At 37.3% G+C, this 15,363-nt stretch overlaps 3 long non-coding RNA genes across 30 annotated transcripts in view; 1 reads left to right on the top strand and 2 right to left on the bottom strand.

The window, feature by feature from the left end:
• Positions 1–15,363, bottom strand: part of LOC140609928 (uncharacterized) — a 618,500-nt gene that overhangs the window by 154,074 nt on the left and 449,063 nt on the right. The gene's annotated exons all lie outside the window — the stretch shown is intronic.
• The window catches only part of LOC140609931 (uncharacterized), a 95,266-nt gene that overhangs the window by 53,712 nt on the left and 26,191 nt on the right, over positions 1–15,363 (top strand). The gene's annotated exons all lie outside the window — the stretch shown is intronic.
• Positions 10,726–12,479, bottom strand: LOC140609932 (uncharacterized). The gene is made up of 3 exons (XR_012011687.1): positions 11,623–12,479; positions 11,191–11,366; positions 10,726–10,792 (listed from the first exon to the last, which is right to left on the bottom strand). It is a non-coding gene; the product is annotated as an uncharacterized lncRNA (long non-coding RNA).

Below are 15,363 nucleotides of genomic sequence, written 5' to 3'. Positions count from 1 at the left end.
GGAGAAAAATGAGTCTTTTGATAGCCTTCTGAGAGTCACAAACCTTTGAATGACCAGAAGGCACTGTGCAGAAAGGGATCAGTTAGGGACACCTATTCCTCCAACCCCTCAGGACCAAGCTACATACAGATGCTGGGGTTCCTGGGTTGATGTACCCAGAATCAGGTAGGCCCGACCCACAAATGTACTTCAGCTCTAAACTTTTGCTTCTTGGGACATTCCATTTCTCAGCTCTGTTTAATGAAAAAGTTCATTTCTGGAGCACTTGGGTGGCTCAGTCGATTAAGCATCTGACTTCAGCTCAGGGTCCTGGGATGGAGCCCAGGGTTAGGCTTCCCATTCAGCAGGGAGTCTGCTTGTTCCACCTCCCCTTGCTCATTCTTTCTCTCTCTCTCAAATAAATAAATAAAATCTTAAAAAAGAGAAAACATTCACTTCTGATCCTATTTTCTTACCAAATATTAGAAAACTCAGGCATCGTTTCTCTGTAGGCCAATGTGAACACCTGAAAAACTCTCCTATGGGGGGGTGCTCTTTAGAATTTGAGTCAGAATGCTGACTGTAAGAAAGAGACTTCCTGATATCACTTTTCTTTCCTATATGAACAGCCACTAGATAAACATCAGACAAGCAAAGAAAATGAAAATGCTGACCTAGGGCAGACTTGAATTAAAATCTGATAGTAAAGGCCTCAGAATTCTCACTACTGTTTCTAAGAATATTTTCAGTTTTAAAATCTTTTAGTTGATAAAAATCAAAGCAGTGCCTTATTCCATGTGTTCCAGACTAGATGCATTGATGTCATGTCAAAGCACACACACCTCAGAAACTCAATAGTCCCATTTGCTAGATGCAGACCACAGCCTACTAGGAGAGGATGAATTTCAGAAACAATGAAAACTTAAAGAAACTATCCTTTTGGAGCTTCCAAATCAACACTCTAGAATCTGAATTATATTGCAATCAGGGAAAATCAAACATTCTTCTTCATTGCTCAAAGTACTAACATTTCCCTTGAGATTGGATTCTCAATTTCTATTTATTAAAGGAAGAAAATAATATTGAAATCTTACAGTCTCCTGTTTTCCCTCCTTTTTCATTGTTCTGAATAGCAAAGCACTATATTATTCAGGACAAAGTTTTGTATACATTAAACATTTTTGTGACTAAGATTTTTATGTAACTGATCCTTAAGGAGAAAGACTTAAGTAATTTTGGTACTGAGACTCAAGAAAGGTGTTTCCTCATCTTCTGTAAAACTGCAAACAAACTCGTTTGATAAAAATAAGAGAGACATGGTCAAAGTTTGAAAATAAAAGTTTTAAGCCTTAGACTGAAAAGCAAACGATGACAGATCCACAATTCTATGAATTGTGCAACAACTCATTTTAGGAAAAAAAAAAAAAAAAAAAAAAGGACCTTTAAAAAAAAATTAGGACCTATCTTTTAGAGCAGTTTTAGGTTCATAGCAAAATTGAGCAGGAACTACAGAGTTCTCAAATACTCCCTGTTCTTATACATGCATAGCTTCCCAACTCTGATGATCCCTGACAAGATACCTATATTTGTTACAATCAGTGAATCTACATTGACATCTACATTGACATCATTATCACCCAAAGTTTACATTAGAATTCCTTCTTGGTGTTATACATTCTATGGGTTTTGATATATCCACCATTATAGTATCATACAGAGCAATTTCACTGCACTAAAAATCTTCTGTGTTCTCCTATTCATCCCTCCATCCCCTCACCCTCTGGACAACCACTGATCCTTTAATGTTCCATAGTTTTGCCTTTTCCAGAAAGCCATCTAGTTGGAATCATATAGTTTGTAGTCTTTTCAGATTTGCCTTCTATCACTTAGTAATATGCATCTAAGTTTCCTCCATGTCTTTTCATCATTTGTTTGTTCGTTTCTTTAGTCCAAAATAATATTCCATTCCCTGGATGTATCACAGGATGTATCCATTCACCTAAGGAAGGACATCTTGGTTGACTCCAAATTCAACAATTCATTTTTAAACTCCATCTTTAAAGAGTAACCATCTGAGATCAATTAGTATATTTATTTCCTTGTTGAATTTCAAAGGCCAATTCAGCCAAACTCTTAATTAATGCATGAATTTCCTTCAACAGCAAACCCAAACTTTGGGTGACTTTGCTTGTGTCCTCTTCTAACAAATAACTCACCATTCCCATAAGGTAGCCCATTGCATTACAGGATATCTGTAATTATTACTAGACAGTTCTTCCTAATGCTAGACTTTTCCTACACATCTCAAAATCAGGTTTTCAATGTACATTTCCAAATGTATTTTTTCAATTAAAATCTCAGTATCAAAAAAAAAAAATCTCAGTATCTTTTCTATTGTTTAAAGGGGGAAAAGTAAGAATTGTTGGTTTTGTTATTTTTTTCAACTACTTTTTTAATTTATGTATTTATTTTTACTTTTGCAATTTAATCTCTTAAAATATTTACAACAATCAGAGTTCACTCTCACAACACCATTTTGAGTCTCCCACATCATTCTGGCTATTCTCCTTTGGACATGCTTTTTTTTTTTTAATCTATACTTTTTCTTCAGAATTGGGCACAGTCTTCCATGAGTAATCGGATGAATGCAGAGGAGAGGGAAACAATTATCTCTCATGTGGAGTATATACATTCCAATTACTGCCACACTACTCTGAGACCACATTAAACCTACAGTTAATTAAAACTCGATCCTTCCCCATCTGCTCTACCTGCCTCCTCACTTCTTCATCATATTTTCCCTCTTAAATTTCAGCCTGTTACATTTGGTTGTCAAGATAATTTTAGAAATATTATCTATCTATCCAAAGCCTTCACCCTTTTTTATGGTATTTGGGATTCTGATCAATTGTATTTAATTCATTCACTTATTCATCATTCAAACATTATGTATTAAGCATCAATTATGGCGTCACATTTAGGCGAGGCCTGGGTATACAGAGCAAACACTAGTGCCTATTCTTTTTTTTTTTTTTTAATTTATTTATTCAGAGAGAGAGAGAGACTGAGAGGCAGAGACACAGGCAGAGGGAGAAGCGGACTCCATGCAGGGAGCCCGACGCGGGACTCAATCCTGGGTCTCCAGGATCAGACCCCGGGCTGCAGGCGGCGCTAAACCGCTGCGCCACGGGGGGTGCCCACACTAGTGCCTATTCTTAAGAAATATATGGTGGAGGAGGAATGACAGATTATAACTGATCAGACTAATGAATGTGTAATTACAAACTAATATAACTGCTCTGAAATTTTAAAGTACAATTTTATTAGTGATTATAACCAAGTAATCTAATGTGGATATAGGTAGGGAAGTGGTAAGAAAAGGCTTCCCGAGAGAAGTGACAATCGAGCTGAGACCTATAGGACAAGTAGAAGTTAACTATTAAAGAAGTAAAGAAAGGAAGAAGTAAAGGTCTGGAAGAACATTCTAGTCAGAGGAAAGGTCCTGGAGGAGAAGGAAGCATATCATGGTTCAATATCTGAACAGAGGCCAAGGTATCTAGAATAAATAGTAGCAGTCACGGGAGAGTCATGTAAGGTGATGCTACAGATGCAGGCAGGGCATGTAAGGTTTTTGCACACTGGATAAATGATCTAGCTCTACTATAATATCCTACAAAGAGTCTGTCTGGAGCAGACTCCACTACTGTGAATTTTAGCTTCATTTTCTCAAATTTTCAGAGCCCTCCCCATTAGTCAAGTTCAAACCCTTTAACTTGCCATAAACAGTCCCCAAAATTTGATTTTCCTTTTCAAATGTGTCTCTGATGAGTTCTTTTTTTTTTTTAACACTTTATTTGTTTATTCACGAGAGACACACAGAGAGAGAGGTAAAGACACAGGCAGAGGGAGAAGCAGGCTCCATGCAGGGAACCTGATGTGGGACTCTATCCCGGGACTCCAAGATCACATCCTGGGCTGAAGGCAGGCGCTAAACCACTGAGCCACCCAGGGATCCCTCTGATGAGTTCTTGATGTGAACCTTGTGCTGCTGCAGAAATAAGTAGTACATTTCCCCACCCCTCAGCCTTTACCTGAAACATTCTGCCTCTCTGTTCCAGCCTCATTTATGGTCCATAAGATGGATACGTGGTCAAATGCACAACCACTTACCATTTCCTCAGATAATGACTCTGTTTCCTCAGTGAGACTACAATTTCCCAGGGGGCAAGAAATATTTTTGTTACTTGTTTCGAATGCTACAAAGCTCCTATACAACTTCCACACACAATAAATAGCTAATTCATGTTTATAGATTATATAAGTAGCCTCCTCTAAGAACTCCCTACTGAATAAGTTTCCATGGTTTAGCTACCACTTTGTTGTGCATAGTAGGCACATCAGTAATGCCTCATTCTTATGAGATGCAGTTTCCTTAGAATATATGCTGTGGAATCTTCTGTATTAGGAGTTTTTATACAATGGAGAAACCAAATTGTGGCATATGTATTTCTCTTCCTTAATGTTTTAGGACAACATTTTCCAATGTGCTCCACACTACTGAGTGGCATCCAAAAAAAAGTTAGTTGAAAAGATGTTCCTTGGCCATATATGTTTGGGAATATTAGATTATGTGTGAATTCAATTTGTAGAACTTCTCAGAGTATTAATCTATTAGTGAGCATTTTGATTATCCAAGAGACATTAATCATTAATTCATTCCTTTAACAAATATTAAGAAATTACCATATGCCAGGTAACATGGCAACAGAGGTATGCCACCAAATATTTAAAAACCAGATCTCTAAAGAAAAAAGAAACACCAAACACCCCAACTTGTAGTATTTGATAATTTCTATAATGTACACACCCGCACGTGGTTGATTTTTCAGCCATCGAGGTCACGTCACTGAACTAGAAGTAGTGACAAAATGCACACAGCCCTTTTCCAGCCAGTTCAAGTTGACTTCAGCACACTAGGTGTAAATCAATGATGAATAAAGTAGTTACGGTGTCTACGCTTACAGAACTTACAGTCTAGTGTGGGCAAAAGAAAATAAACAAGTTAATAAGCCAATATATAAGGCTGAATTGTAAGAGGGATGGCCAAGGGAAGAAAAACAGAGCTCCATTGGAAAGAGAGCATCACTGGGATCTGGGGAGATGGTCACAAGAGTCCTCCTCAAAGAAAAGATGTTCTAGCTGAGTACAACATTATGAGAAGAAGCTTGTCAGAGAAGAAGGAAAGGGAACAACATTTCAGGTGAGAGAAACAGCATGTGCAAAAACAGAAGCCTGCAAAGGATATGGCTATTTTAAAGGATTTAAGAGGCCATTGTATCTGGACAGAGTGAATAAGAGAGAATGGAAAGAAATAAAGTTGCAAAGGTAAGTGGGATCTAGATGCATGGCCTTGACCTCCTGCCAGGGAGTATGGATTTTAAGAGGCAGAAGGAGGGGGGCACCTGGCTGGCTCTGTCAAAAGACTCTGTGACTCTTGATCTCGGGCTCATGAGTTTGAAACCATGTTGGGTATAGAGATTACTTAAATAAATAAAACTTAAAAAAAAAAAGAGGCAGAAGGAAGCATTTGAAGATTATTTTTGTTTTATTTAAGGAGGAAGTGGAATATTCTTAAAAGCTCACATTTGACTGCTGTGTGAAGAATGGCCCAGAGCATTTCCCACACATACTTGACATGGAGCCCTGCTTCATCTAAGGATCTTTATCAAATATGACCCTCACAGTACATCTTGGAAAATATTATATTAGAAGTTTTAAAGAAGCATGTAATTAGTTAACATTATTTTTCAACTTCTCACAACAAGAAACAAATAGTTAAGTGTGATTAATAGAAGTTTCTCTATTGCTACTCCCTACCAAACCATCCTAGCCTTTTCCAATATGCTCAGGACAATCTCCAGTGTTTGTACATGTGATGAAAATGAAAACAGCTAAAAAAAATCTGAAGTGAAAGACTTAGAGATACTGTGAGATCCAGCTCAGGTAACATAGGCTGTTGATGGTTATGCACAAAATCTGGTTGTTTTTATGAAAATAGATTAAACTCATTCTAAAGCAGAGCTGTCTGATAGAATGTTCTGCAATGATGGGAAGTCCTATATCTGTACTGTCCAGGATTGTCATCTCTAGTCAGATGTGTCTAGTAAGCATTTGAGATGTTGGTAATGTGACTGAGCCCTGAATTTAAAATTTTATGTAATTTCAGTTCATTTAAATTAAATTTAAATAGCCACATATAGCTTTGGCTGCCATAATGGATGCCATAATTCTAGAAGATACTAATGGTAAAATAAAAAGTGGTGATTTCCCTCCATTAATAGCTAAATGAAACCCCTGCTTACAAATCAACTTAGTCTCACAGGAGAGCAGTAATACGCTAAAGGCATTTCAAAGGTCACTTTGCAATTTAGTCTTCCATTGTGATTTTTTGCCTTTTTTTTTCTATTCAAAGCCATATATACACAGGAGAACTTGTTAATGTCTCTAAATAATAGATTAGAGTTATTTATGACTGTGCTCGCATACTCATTTTCTCCTAAAAATATCACCACATTTTAGACATAAAGGCTTCCTCTCTGATGGAAGAAAAAAGTTGGAAAGCAGTAGAGAACAAAATAGTCTTGTGACTTTGTTTTGTCGATATGTAGCTGCAACCAACCAACCAACACAGCAACTATTACCCACTGCTCCTATTTTTCATGTCAGCACTCAGAGTTCTTTTAAATCTCCTTTAAGCTCCCAAGCACTTTTAAATTACATCATACCAAGTCAACAGATGAGAAAAATGGCTAGGAATACATGGTCCATTAAAAATTCCCAACTGGCCTTCTTATGACAAGGTGTTTCTCAAAACATTCTGTTATTTTGCAAGATAAATCTTTCTTATTGATTTTACTCTTTAACACCCCTATCATGAAGAATTGGGTTGTAAATGGTCCAACACATGGGGTTGCAACTTGTTGTTTAAACGCTGCTGCCTGTCATTTTCTAGGAAGGCTTGCTTTCCTTCTTTATTCCTTCATTTTTGTACTTCCTTCCTTCATCTGTTCAACAAACCTCTCCTAAGAACTTACTAGGTGCCTGGTACTATAGCAGGGGCTGCAGATATGGCAGTTATGACAGAGAGGGTCTCCACAATCATGGAGCAATGGAATGCTACCAGACACAAAACAGCATGCTGCACAGCATGAGGAGGTCTATAAACAGAGAGGTTTGTGGAACAGATCAAAATTCACGTCTGTAAGAAGAAAGAGGAAATGAAGAGATGGCTCAGAGGATCAACATACTGGGCTTGAATTTCATCCAGAAAGTCTGCCTTTGTAAAAGAAAAAGAAAACTAGGATCATCTTCAAGGGCTACAGAAAAAATCATTTGAAATTATGGAAAACAGCATCAAGGCAAATCTTGCTCCATCATTAAATAAAACATGTATGAATGTAAAAACAGACAAAATCTCTTTCAGGGGACTTACAGTTTAAAATCAATATGTGGACCATTCAAGTTTCCTTATTGCTGACCAAACAGTCCGAAATCCTTAGCCAGGTATTCAAAAGCCTCCAAAATTTAGCTCCATTTGACTTCTCCAAATTTGCATCTCCCTGCTTCTCTCAGGAATCCTCCATTACAGATGGATATCCTGAAATGTTTGGAGGTTGCTTACTTCTGTTCCTTTGCTTGCCTCAAATTTTTAGCAATTCTTCACAGCTTAATTTAAGTCTTATCTCCTGCATGGAGCATTGTCTGACCACCTCAACTTCTAAAGAATACTCTCTTTCTCCTCAGAACTAGTAAGACACCTCATGTAAATAATCGTTTTTAGGCAATGACAATTTATTACTTTGCAGTTACCAAATTTATTAGGTATATCTAAATCATAAGATCAATGTACCTTATATTTTGCTTTGCACTAGTCAAACATTTGTGTATACATTTAATGTGTAAAGTATTTTTTTCAAACCTCATCTCATTAAATGTGTTCCTCCCTACAATCTAATTAGGTAAGTATTTTCTTCACCTGTGCACAATGGTAAAAACCGAGGCCCAGGAAAGGAAGCCAATTCACCCAAGGTTGCACAGCTAGTAAGATATAGCTGAGTTTAAAATAAGGACTCTTGACTCTAAAATTAGTGTTCTTTCTCCATAACAGTGAAGAGGTTTTTTTAAATACAGGACCCTTGTTAAATACGACTCTATGTGTGCCAGACAGTCTTGATCACATAGTAGGTATTTAGTGGGTCTGTGTGAAAAGAGTAATGGATTTCTGATTAATGAATAAAATGAAGCCTCTTTCAAAATAAGCTTCATCAAATGCAAAAGAAGCAGGAATGGGGATTCGTTTTTTTTTGTTTTTTTTTTTTTTTTTTTTTTTGTAATGCCATCATGGTAATTTTGGGATTTAAAAAAACAGCGACAAAAAGAATTACCCGTGATTATGGCCATGGTTGCTCCAAATACATCTGAGTCACCTAACCTTTGGATCTGCTTTTTCCTAATGGTTTCAGGCCAAATCACCCAATCTTTTATGGTATAACAGCTCCTCCATAAATGGAGACAGAACAGAACAAATTACTAATACTCAAGCGGATGCAGAAACCACCCCGATGGATAATTTCAATGTTAATGCAAAAATATTTAAAAGAGCTACAGAATGTCACATAGAGGATTAGTAATACAAAAGAAATACAAGGCATTTATTTTTGAAAAAGTGATTTTTTTTCTGTGTATCACTTGTACATTTTAAATAGAGTTTCTACAGCTTACATATGAATGCTATTTTCTAAGTAAAAGGTAGCTTGAATTGTAGGTAAGTGTACTTCTTAAGGTTATGCATGCTTAATCATATTAGCCTGCATATTCCAAATATGTCCTATGTGCTACGCACTGTGAGGGAACTTCTTTAATCCTCACAACAACCTTGTAAGCTACATGTTGTTAGTCATCCCACTGAGAAAGTATGTGGGTTTTCCATATGAAGCAATTCTGGCACTAACTACCCAGCATTAATACATACCCCACAGGTCAAGGGCTCAGTCCTACTTCAGATGCCAATCATAAGTAGTGTACCTCCAGGTAATTCAAACTCCTTCCAACTCGGCTACAAATGGGAAGTTCCCATGACTCCCTCCTTCTGTTTCTATTGTTTGCTAAAGCAGCTCACAGAACCCAGGAAAACAGTTTACTTACTACTGCTGATTTACTACAAAGAATATTTTAAAGGATAAAAAAGAACAGCCAGATGATGAGGTACAAAGGGTGAAGTTTGGAAGGGTTCTGAGCACAGAAGCCCGAGACCCCATGGAGCTGGGAATGGGCTGCCCTCCTAGTACCTGAGCCTTATACTCGGAATTTTTACAGAGGCGTCATCATGCAGGCATGAACAATTGTTAACTCCATTTCAGCCTCTCTTGCCACTCTATAGAATGGGGGGTGGGGTGGGAGCGAGGTGGGGGACTGAAAAGCCCAAGCTTCTAATCATAGCTTAGTCTTTCTGGTAACCAACCCCTGTCTAGAAGCTCACCAAGAATCACAACATTAGAACAAAAGATCTTCCATCAATCATCCAGGGAATTCCAAGGAATTTAGGAGCTCCATGTCAGGAACGGGGTAGACAGCAGACACACACCCACACACACTTCTTATTATTTCAAAGGCAGAAGAATCCCCCACACTGACTATGGATCAGTTAAATGTAAGATTATACAAGAACTGGAACAAAGATTATATCATTTCTGTATGGTTAGGGGGATAGTTTTTTTTAAGTAGGCTCCACACTCAGCATGGAGCCAAATGTAGGGCTTGAACTCACAACCCTGAGACCAAGACCTGACTGAGATTAAGAGTCAGACAGTTTAACCAACTGAGCCGCTCAGGAGCCCCCAGATTTTTTCAAAATGGAGAATACTTAGAAAATCACATTTAAGGAAGACCAAGGGACAGAATAGCCAAATTGGAAAAATTAATATAAACTCCATTTCCTAAAAGGAAATACTTTCTTTTTTTCAGTTTTTTTTTTCTCTAAAAATGACCAAACAGCATCAGCAGCACTTTGACCTCGTCACCTCTTTATGTGGCTCTCTGGGTCCCAGACATTAGTTTTCAATATGTTTCTTCTAAAAGGAAACCTGGGATTCTCAGAGGGCAACTGATTCCCTGCTTTGGGATTGAGTCACATCTGGAGAGCCAGAGCATGTGCTAAAGACTACTGGTGCTCTTGAGGACATCAGGACAAAGGGCCAGCTTACAGAGACTCATACTGACCAAGTTAAGACTGTTGAAGAATCAAGAAAAGAACAACAGGGGTACCTAGGTGGCTCAATCAGTTAAGGGTCTGTCTGCCTTTGGCTCAGGTCATGATCCCAAAGTCCTGGAATTCAGCCCCACATTGAGCTCCCTGCCCAGCAGAGAGTCTGTTTGTCCTTCTCCCTCTGCTCCTTCCCTCTGTTCATGCTTTTTCTGAAATAAATAAATAAATAAAATCTTTAAAAATAATAATAATTATATAATTAAATTGAACAAGTCTGAGTCAATGAAAGGTCATGATTCTACCCTGATAACAGATAGGAAATGTTATAACAAAGTAAATGAAAAGGTAGTTCTAATGCAAAAACTGACTACAAATATATATATTTGCCTTTTGATTGATTATAATAATTAAAAGAGATTATATGTAGGCATGTTGCTCCTACATATTCTTCTGTACATCTGTTCATAAGGTGCAGATACGTACCTGATGTCTAAGTAGAGGTGTAATTATAAGTCAGCTAAGTAGTTGCAAGGAACTTTGGAACTAAATCTTCAAATAGAAAAAAAAATGATTATGGTCACAAATAATAATCAGGTGAAATGAGGTTTAAATCAGTAGTCACATTCAATGCTCAAAGAGAAAGAGGGTTCAACAGAGAATTTTGAGGTGATTGGTTAGCCAAATGTTCTCAGAAAGCTAGATGGCCCTACTAATTATATTAAATACTAATGAGGTGTATATAAGCTATTAATAATACTTATAGGACAGGGTAATGTATAATCATTTACAGCATAATTGATGATATAGTGCTGGCCATGCAAAACTTAAGGAATGCCTCATTCCGGGGAAAAACCACAAACTGCAAATGTCTACAACTATGTGAAAGATGCAGAATTCAAATCATACCACTAATGTAACAACAGTATAGTTTCATAAAGGTACCCTACCAAATGATCAGTAGCTCTGGTACAAATCAATTTGGGACAAGCAGTCAGTCCCATTCACACGTCAGAAATTAGCTTGTTGATAATCCAGATCCTAGAACTAAGATGATGTGAGAAGATACTGGAGTTGTTTTGGTTCCAGGGGATTTTTTTTTGGAACGATCAAACACCTTGTAATCCTAGAAGATGACAATATAGACTCTACTATAATTTTAAGTTAAATTAAAACAAGTATTGTTGTAATCATACAAAGGTATTTAAAAATATATATCAAAGCAATAAAGAAATCAGACCATCAATAGTTTTGAATAGTTTTAGTGTAATTACAGTAACAAATTAAGTAAATATTGTAATTATAGTTATCTTGTCTACTCTTCAAGGTATTTAGAGTGTTCAAAAGTTTCAGTCACATTAAAATTTAAATTGTAGGGGCACCTGGATGGCTCAATTGGTTAAGTGTCTGCCTTCAGCTCAGGTCACAATCTCAGGGTCCCGGCATCAAGACCCATGTTGGGCTCTCCGCTCAGCAGTGAGTCTGCTTCTCCCACTCTCTCTGTGATTTCTCTAACTTCCACTCTCCCTCAAACAAATAAATAAAATTTTTAAAAAATAAAATAATAATAATAAAATAAAGTAAAATTTAAATTGTAATTTGCACTATGAGAGTTTAAATAATTTCGTTTGTAATAAATTTTAAATGTTAAATTTGATGTTTCAAAGTTTTATCTATTAAGTATGTATATTTAGTATATTGAGCATATTATGAAATATAGATAGAAGTTTATATTCCTCTTTGTTTAATAAGCCCCTAGAGAATCAAAGAATCTTATCAGTAGAAATAATCTCAGAGAGGTTAAGTAATTTGTCCAAGATCACATTGCAAACCCAGATCTGTATGAATCCAAATCCTATATTTATATCTAAGTGTCAAATTCTTTGTAAACTTTTTTTGTAGCAGGTTTTCTCACATTTAGGCCACTATTCTCTTTTACTTGACATTGAATGATTTGGGGTTATATAGACACAAGAGTCCAGACAGTTTCCCCACGGGCTGGATTCAACCATAAGAACAATCAGTTTGGAGCACATGATTTTTTAAATAAGAAAAAATGAATACATTGGTAATGTTTAAAAAAAAAAAAAAAACCTCCCATAGAAAGAAAGATGTCAAGCTTCTCTTGAAAATTTGGCAGATTTAGCAATATTGGGCTTTCATGTGTCAAAAAGCAATATAAATTGAGTTATGGCTGCCTCTGGAATGGGGCATTCATGTCATTTTCCACTCTCCCCATCTAGCCAGCTTACTATTTTACATTACCTGTCTGATTCCTCATGTACATGTAAGTGTCCTTTTTCCATTGAAACCAACTGCACAAAGACCATCACATCATGCACGCTTGTAGAATCCATTGTCAAAGGGGAAATTTAATAGTACCAGACACAATAAAGAGATGGGACCTATTTCAAGAACCTCAAGGACCATGTTTCTCCAGTTCTAAACTGCAGACTCTAGACTGGTGATATCTACAAAACAATAAGACAGGTTTGACATGGAATTAGATTTGTGGAATATTCCACATTTGTATGCCTCTATCTATCTATCTATCTATCTATCTATCTATCTATCCATCCATCTATCATAAATATATCTATCCATCTATCATATATATATCACTCTAAATACAATTAAACATTGAGCAAAGGAGAAAGAGCCAGCAAAGCTCTTAAAAAAAAAAAAAAAAAAAAGCAGCCAACCTAGAGCAATTTACACATTCAGTGTAAAATATCAAAATACCGTGGACTTTCTTCACAGAGTGGGAACAAATAATCTTAAAATTTGTATGGAACCAGAAAAAACTCTGAATAGCCAGAGGAATGTTGAAAAAGAAATCCAAACCAGGGGGCATCAAAATGCCTGACTTCAAGCTGTATTACAAAGCTGCGATCATCGAGACAGCATGGTACTGGCACAAAAACAGACACATAGGTCAATGGAACAGAATGGAGAACCCAGAAATAGACCTGACTCAACTCTATGGGTCAACTCATCTTTGACAAAGCAGGAAAGAATATCCAATGGAAAAAAAAGAAAGTCTCTTCAATAAATGGTGTTGGGAAAATTGGACAACCACATGCAGAAGAATGAAGACCATTCTCTTACATCATACACAAAGATAAACTCAAATTGGTTGAAAGATCTAAATGTAAGACAAGAATCCATCAAAACCCTAGAGAAGAACACGGCCAACACCCTTTTTGAACTTGGCCACAGCAACTTCTTGCAAGATACATCTATGAAGGCAAGGGAAACAAAAGCAAAAATGAACTATTGGGACTTAATCAAGATAAAAAGCTTCTGCACAGCAAAAGAAACAGCCAATAAACCTAAGAGACAACCTACAGAATGGGAGAAGATATTTTCAAATGACATATCAGATAAAGGGCTAGTATCCAAGATCTATCAAGAACTTATCAAACTCAACACTCAAGAAACAAACAATCCAGTCATGAAATGGGCAGGAGACAGGAACAGATGTTTTTCCAGAGAAGGTCTACACATGGTCAACAAGCACATGAGAAAATGCTCCACATCACTTGCCATCAGGGAAATACAAATCAAAACCACAATGAGATACCACCTCACACCAGTGAGAATGGTGAAAATTAGTAAGACAGGAAACAACAAATGTTGGAGAAGATGTGGAGAAAGGGCAACCCTCTTGCACTGTTGGTGGGAATGCAAACTGGTACAGCCACTCTGGAAAACTGTGTGGAGGTTCCTCAAGAAGTTAAAAATAGAGCTACCCTATGACCTAGCAACTGCACTACTGGGGATTTACCCCAAAGATACAGATGCAGTGAAATGGCAGGACACCTGCACCCCAGTGTTCATAGCAGCAATGTCCACAATACCATACTGTGAAAGGAGCTATAATGCCTTTCAACAAATGAATGGATAAAGAAGATGTGGTATATATAAATATAAATATACTCAGCCATCAGAAAGGATGAATAGCTACCATTTACATCGACATGGATGGAACTGGAGGATATTATGCTGAATAAAATAAGTCAGTCGAAGAAAGACATTTATCATACGGTTTCACTCATATGTGGAATATAAGAAATAGTGAAAGGAATTATAGGGGAAAGGAGGGAAACTGAGTGGGGAAAAATTAGAGAGGAAGACGAACCATGAGAGACTCCTAACTCTGGGAACAAACAAAGAGTTGCCGAAGGGGAGGTAGGTGGGGGGTTGGGGTAACGGGTGACAGTCACTGAGGGGGGCACTTGATGGGATGAACACTGGGTGTTATACTATATGTTGGCAAATTGAATCTAAATAAAATATAAAAAATAATAACAAAAATTTGTAAAAAGAAAGAAAAAGAACAGCCAAGAAGTGGATGAAACCAGAAGAGTTCATCCATCCATCCATTTACAAAGGTGCTGTGCCAGGCAGGTAAGTACCTCAAAATCTTTCCTGGCTTTGTCATCTATTCATCCAGAGACTTTGAGAACCCACTTTGTTCTAGGCACAGTGGATTATGCATGAGCTAGAAAGCAGCAAACAGAATATGCAGGATCCCTTCCATCACCTGTCACACTCCAAATCCTACAAATAATTAAATCTGTGGCAAATTTTAGGGGCAGGTGGGTAGCTCAGTCATGATCTTTGGCTCAGGTCGTGATTTCAGGGTCCTGGGGTCAAACCCTGTGTCCAGCTCCCCACTTAGTGGGGAGTCTGATTTCCCTCTTCCTCTGCCCTCCTCCCCCGCTTGTGTGCTCTCTCCCTTTCTCTCTCTCTCTCTCTCAAATAAATAAATAAAATCTTAAAAAAAGAAAAAAACTGTGGTAGATTTTGTAAAGAAAAAAAAGTAAAGGATGCTGTGAAAGCGTGTACAGGGGGTTGCCTACCCTAATTTAGGGATTCAAAGCAAGGACATTACATTACAAGGACATTACATTAATTACTTAGGACCCACAGGCCACTGATTATTCCTTTCCAAACCCTAGTGTGCTTCACCGTATGTCCACTTATCAGCTGAATTATTTCATAACAATAATGGTGGTAGTTAAGATAAACTAAGGACTTACTATGTACTCAGCTTTGTGGTGAGTGCTCTATACAGACCAACTATTGAACCTTCATGCTAATTTTGTTTTAAGACTGAT

The sequence above is a fragment of the Canis lupus genome, chromosome 19 (genome assembly GCF_048164855.1).
Source record: "Canis lupus baileyi chromosome 19, mCanLup2.hap1, whole genome shotgun sequence".
NCBI classification, from domain to species: Eukaryota; Metazoa; Chordata; class Mammalia; order Carnivora; family Canidae; genus Canis; species Canis lupus.
The sequence above is the reverse complement of the archived record's forward strand: the minus strand, read 5'-3'. Positions and strand labels throughout refer to the sequence as shown.